The sequence below is a fragment of the Cricetulus griseus genome, chromosome 3, assembly GCF_003668045.3.
Source record: "Cricetulus griseus strain 17A/GY chromosome 3, alternate assembly CriGri-PICRH-1.0, whole genome shotgun sequence".
NCBI classification, from domain to species: domain Eukaryota; kingdom Metazoa; phylum Chordata; class Mammalia; order Rodentia; family Cricetidae; genus Cricetulus; species Cricetulus griseus.
In genome coordinates, this window is record NC_048596.1 from 50,138,860 (window position 1) to 50,144,620 (window position 5,761).

At 45.3% G+C, this 5,761-nt stretch overlaps 1 pseudogene; it reads left to right on the forward strand.

Moving 5' to 3' along the window:
- Positions 1–1,520: 1,520 nt before the first annotated feature.
- LOC100756977 lies at positions 1,521–3,740 on the forward strand (annotated as a pseudogene).
- The last annotated feature ends 2,021 nt before the right edge of the window (positions 3,741–5,761 follow it).

Sequence of the window (5,761 nt, forward strand, 5' to 3'; positions counted from 1 at the left end):
TAGGAGCTTAGAAGACAGTGCTGTGAACAGTGTGGACTATGGGTGTCTAGTTCAAGAGTTTACAGAGGGGAACAAGCTTGCTAACTGGCTGAGAGATCATTCTTGTGATATTTTTGGAAAGAACATGGCTGTTTTTTGACTTTGTCCTAAGAGTCTGCCTGAGGCTAAATTGAAGGTGTTTGAACTAATTTCACTGGCAGAGGTGATTCTAAGACAGCCGAGTACTGACTGTGTCATGTGGTAATTAGGGATCACTCTCAATGCAGATCTACAACAAAAAAGAGAATGCAAGGCAAAGAGAAATACAAAATGTACAGTTTGAGGAGAAAAGGACATTTAATGTTGGAACCTTCGTTTGTGCTTGAAGATACACACACAGACAAACACACACACATACACACACACACACACAGAATAAAGGGAGTGGTGCCTTCCGGTCAAGACTCCACTCAGCTAATCCTGAAACTTGTGAAAGGAAAAGGCCTGAGGGATTTCGGAAAAAGTAACTGCAAAGGAAATCTTCTGCAAACGTATATGGAGGAGGGAGCCAGGTTGCAGCCCAAGTACACTGCAGAACTTGGCAGTTTGGGCCATGTGGTTCTGGCCTAAGAATCATGAGGGATACAAGAGGAAAGGAACTGGGATCTTCCTCTGCAGTTCAGGAAGGCCATCAAGGCTAAGCGTGTGGCAGAGGAGTCCCTGCACGGAGGCCTTGAGAGACCAGTGTGAGAAGCTGTGAAGGTGAAGCTCAGATTGATTGGAGACCCCAGGATGTTGAAGACACCAGAGCCATGGAATACCTGCCAAGGAGAGCTGCACAGAGGGAGTGGAACCAGCACAAGAGAGAAAAGTGTGCTGCAGTGACCAGAACTGGAAGCCAGAGCCATCTGAGCCCTTTGATATCAGTCATAGAGCTACAGGCTTAGGAGCCCGCTCTGCTGGGTTTTGGTCTTGCTTTGATCCAGTACTTCCTCACTATGCCCCTATTCCTCCCCTTTGGAATAGTAATATGTATTCTGTGCCATTGTATGTTGGAAGTATGTAATTCCTAATAAAGAGATTGCCTTGAGTGCTGGGCTGTGGTGGCGCATGCCTTTAATCCCAGCACTTGGGAGGCAGAGGCAGGCGGATCTCTGTGAGTTAGAGGCCAGCCTGGTCTACAAAGCTGCTATACCCGGTCTCAAAAAAAAAAAAAAAAAAAAAAAAAAAAAAAAAAAAAAAAACAGAGAGAGATTGCCTTGAGTCTCAGAAGAGACTTTGGACTTTTACTCTGTGTTGAGTCTGTGAAAACCTATGGGGATTTTTGAAGTTGAATTAAGTGTGTTTTCATTATCATATGACTTCAAGCCTATGAGAACTAGGGAGTGGCATGTGATGGTTTGAATGAGAATGGCCCACAGAAGCCTTCAATGCCTTTTATGCTCAGTTATGAGTTGATCGGCATTAATACCACCATAGCAGCCAGCGGCAGGCAGCTAGGACCATAGACTTCCATGTGGTTTCTGGCAGCAGCACAGACCATGGACATCAACATGGTCTCTGGTGGGAGCATGAACCAGGGAAGTCTCTTGGAGGAGACCCAGTCCAAAGACAAATCATTCATATCAGACATCATTTTTTCCCTTTTTTGAAAATTTAAATTAGAAACAAGCTTGTTTTACATTTCAATCCTAGTTCCCTCTCCCTCCCCTCCTCCCCTGTCCCTCATTCCCTCTGCTCCGCAAGGAGGGTGAGGCCTTCCATGGGGGATCTTCAAAGTCCGTCATAGCATTTGGAGTAGGGCCTAGGCCTTCCCTCCATCTCAGACATCTTGTTGTTGCTCAGAGTTGGGGTAATCGTGCGGCTGGACAGCAGTGTCTGGGGCAGGACCCTTGAGAGCTTCAGGCTGCTGTACACTACCCCGCCTTCAGTGCTTGACATCCGACTGGTACCCCAGACATGACCATTGTGTTTGCACCCCAGAGACAGTGCTATTGTGCTCTTATGTCCTCAGCAGGGAGAGTAGCCCCATGGTGCTGGTGGGCTGAGTGGTGGCACTGGCCCAGCAGGCTGCTACAGGGTGAGGTAGGCCGGTGGTGGCCCAAGCCTCCCAGAGGCCTTACTTGGCAACAGCATTCTTCTTTGTCTGCAACAATCACACTCTCAAACCTGTCACCACCATGTCTCTCAGGCCTCACATCTTAATAACATCATCTTGGAGGTTAAAGTCCAACATAGGAATTTTGGTGGAATGCAAACATTTAAAGCATAGCAATCTATTTATTTATAAAAGTTATGAAGTGTAAAAAAATCCTTATTATGTATCAGCAGCAGACTACACTAGCAAGTTATATATATATATATATGCATCTAATGAAAACTGGATTCCAATGAAGAACAAACTATTTCTTCAGGGACCTAGAGAGATGGTGCAGTCATGCCGTACAAGCATGAGGGTCCAAATTTAGATCTCTAGCATCCACATAAAAAGTCAAGGATTGGGGAATGTGCCTATAATTGCAGTGCTGAGGAGGATGAGACTAGCAGATCACTGGAGCTCATTGGTCAGTCAGTGGCGTCAAATGGGTGGGTTCTGGGTTCAGTGAAAGACACTATCTCAAAAGTAAGGTGGACCAATGAATGTTGGTGTACATCTTTAATCCCAGGACCCAGGAAGCAGAAGCAGGCAGAGCTCTGTGAGTTTGAGGCTGGCATTGTCCATGTAATGAGGTTCAGGCCAACCAAGACTGCACAGTGGGACCCTGTCTAAATAGAAAGAAATGTAAGGGAGAGATTGAGAAAGATACCTGACTTTGCTGTTTGGCCTTCACACACTGAACTCCTACACATATACAAATGCAAAACTATTTATCTATGTGAAAACCAAATTCATGGATGTGTTGCATGGAAATAAAATTTGAGCAAAATTAACCAAATGTGGAAGCACACTGTATTAGTCAGGGTTCTCTAGAGGAACAGAACTCATAGAATGTATACGGGGGCAACATTAGAATGCCTTATAGACTGTGATCCAGCTAGTATAGCAATGGCTGTCTAACAACCAGGGCTACACAGAGAAAGCTTATCTCATAAAGCTAAAAAGACTCTTTTCTTCCGTCATGCCACTGAAGATCCTATCATCATCATAGGCCACTCTTCCACCTGGTATTACCAATATTGTAAGAACAAGCCATACTTAAAGTCTTGTTTCTGCTGCAGCATCCCTGATGCCAAGATCTGCATATTTGCTTTGGGACGGAAGAAGGAAAAAGTTGGTGAATTCCACTTTGTGGCCACATGGTGTCAGATGAATATGAGCAACTCTCTTCCAAAGCCCTGGAGGCTGCTGGCATTTGTGCCAACAAATACTTGGTAAAGAGCTGTGGCAAGGATGTCTTTCATATTTCAGTGAGGCTCCACCATTTTCATGTCATCCAAATCAACAAGATGTTGTCCTGTGCTGGAGCTGACAGGCTCCAGACAGGTATGTGTGCCATCTTTGGGAAGCCCTAGGTCACAATGGCCAGGGTTCACATTGGCCAGGTCATCGTGTCCATCTGCACCAGGCTGCAGAATTAGGAACATGATTGAGGCTCAAGTTCCCTGGCCGCCAGATGATCCACATCTGAAAGACATGGGCTTCCCCAAGTTTAATGCAGATAAGACATGGTTGCTGAGAATCAGCTCATCCCTGATGGTTGTGGGGTCAAATATGTCCCAAATGCAGTCCCCTGGAAAAGTGACGGGCCCTGCATTCCTGAGGGTTTCCTCATGTTCTCCTGTACCCTACTAAACCATGTTCAGTAATAAATCTCACACCCAGTCTGAAAGAAAAGAAAGACCAAAAAGAAAAGAATCACTCATAGGTGTGCCCAGTCATTTGGGTTTTAGTTAATTCTAATTTAGTTAATTAGATGTAGTCAAGTTGACAGCCAAGAATAGCCACCACAATACCTACTACATTCTTGCATTGGTAGAAAGTTTACTGACAGACAAAACCTGTCTACAGAACTGAAGTCCAAATAATGGGTACTTCTAGGAAGGCAGATTCAGACTGTGAAGGACACAAGGAACTGAAACTGAGCCTTCACTTGTTTGGGGTAGTAGGTGAGTACATACACAGGAATTTGTCAAGGCACAGGTTTTACTGTGTTGAGTTATAGCCAAGAAAAAATGGAGTCTATATTTTAAGATCAGTGGGAAACCACAGCTGGGATTTAAGCAGTGACTTGACATAATTCAATGTTCATTTATAAAAGGTCACTCAGCTGGGTGAAAAATGGATGAGAGGTGAGAGCCACTGCTCTTAAGTCAGCCCAAGGCACCCTGTTGGGCAGAAATGGATTCTTCAAGGATATTGAAGGGATCTGGAGAGGTGGCTTGGTAGGTAAGGGCTCTTGCTGCCAAACCTAATGAGTTGAATTCAATTTTTGGAGCTCACATGGGGGAAGGTTAAAACCAATGAGCACAAAGCGTCATCTGATTTCCACATATGCACTGCAGGATGTATGCACGACCATGTATGTACACACACACACACACACACACACACACACACACACACACACACGTACTATGTACGTGGGCATGCACATAAAAAAGGAAAAAAACATTTGGAAGGGAAAATAAAGAAGAGATGATATTTAACAGCTAAATAGACGGGTAGATGATAGATGTGAGAGTTAATGGATGGAAGGACTAATAGATAGAAAGAAGGATGGAGAAATGGATGAGTGGATGGATAATGGATAGGTTTGTAGAAGGAAGAAATGATAGATGGATGGGGGGGTTGTGGATGCAAAGAAGATGGATGTGTTTGTGAATGGGTGAATTGGTGGGTAGGTGTGTGTGTGTGTGTGTGTGTGTGTGGTGATGTGACATATTGAGTGGATGGCAGAATGGATAGCTGGGTGAGTGGGATTATGAGTGGAGGAACAGGTAGATGGAAGGACTCCCTTAAGTAGCCAGGCTCTCTACTCTGGCTTTTGGTGTCCAGAGAGTACAGATTAATCATACTATCAGTGAGCACACTGACTTTCCCCCTGAGACATCTCTGTTTACACTCCCGTCATTCCCCAGTGCCCCAAAAGAGAAAACCTAGTTACTACAATGCCCACCAAGGAGCAGACACTTACAAATAGGATGTCTTAATGAGATGAAAGGATCTCCCAATCCTCTGGACATTTGCAGGGAAGGTTCTAGTGATGCCCACGTGAACAAGGAAGAGGCTAGAGTGGAGAAACTTCCTAGACCTTCCCCCTGGGAAGCATTGAGGTTGCCTGGTCTCCTCTATCATTCCCAGCAGCAAATCACTATCAGGATGGCCTCTTCCATTGCCACCCTTGCTAAGACAATCCCATACAACCGTTGAGCTGTTATTAGTAAACTAAATGAGTTTAGGTCAAAGATGTAGGCTTGTGACTCCTTCCTGGTGGGAGAGAACTCACCCCTTATATAGGACCTCAGCACATTTCGATGATGGCTGACCTTCCAGCCCTTTAGATGCCAGCTAAGTCATGTGGCCAGGGCCCCACCACTTCCAGTCAGTTAGCCCCTGTGACCTATTCCTGTTATTTCATAGCAGCAGGCCAAGGGAAGACAGAGAGGGCAAAAGTTTGGCAGTGCAGGGCCAGCAACTGTTTGCAGAGGCAGGAAGGTCTGAAATCCTAACTGGAGATGTCTAAGATGATCCAGAGATGGCACTGGCTCCAGTTGCCCCAAAATCCATTTCATATGCATTTCCTAGACTCTGCTACTGGCTAATCTCTGTCCCTGTGGGAGT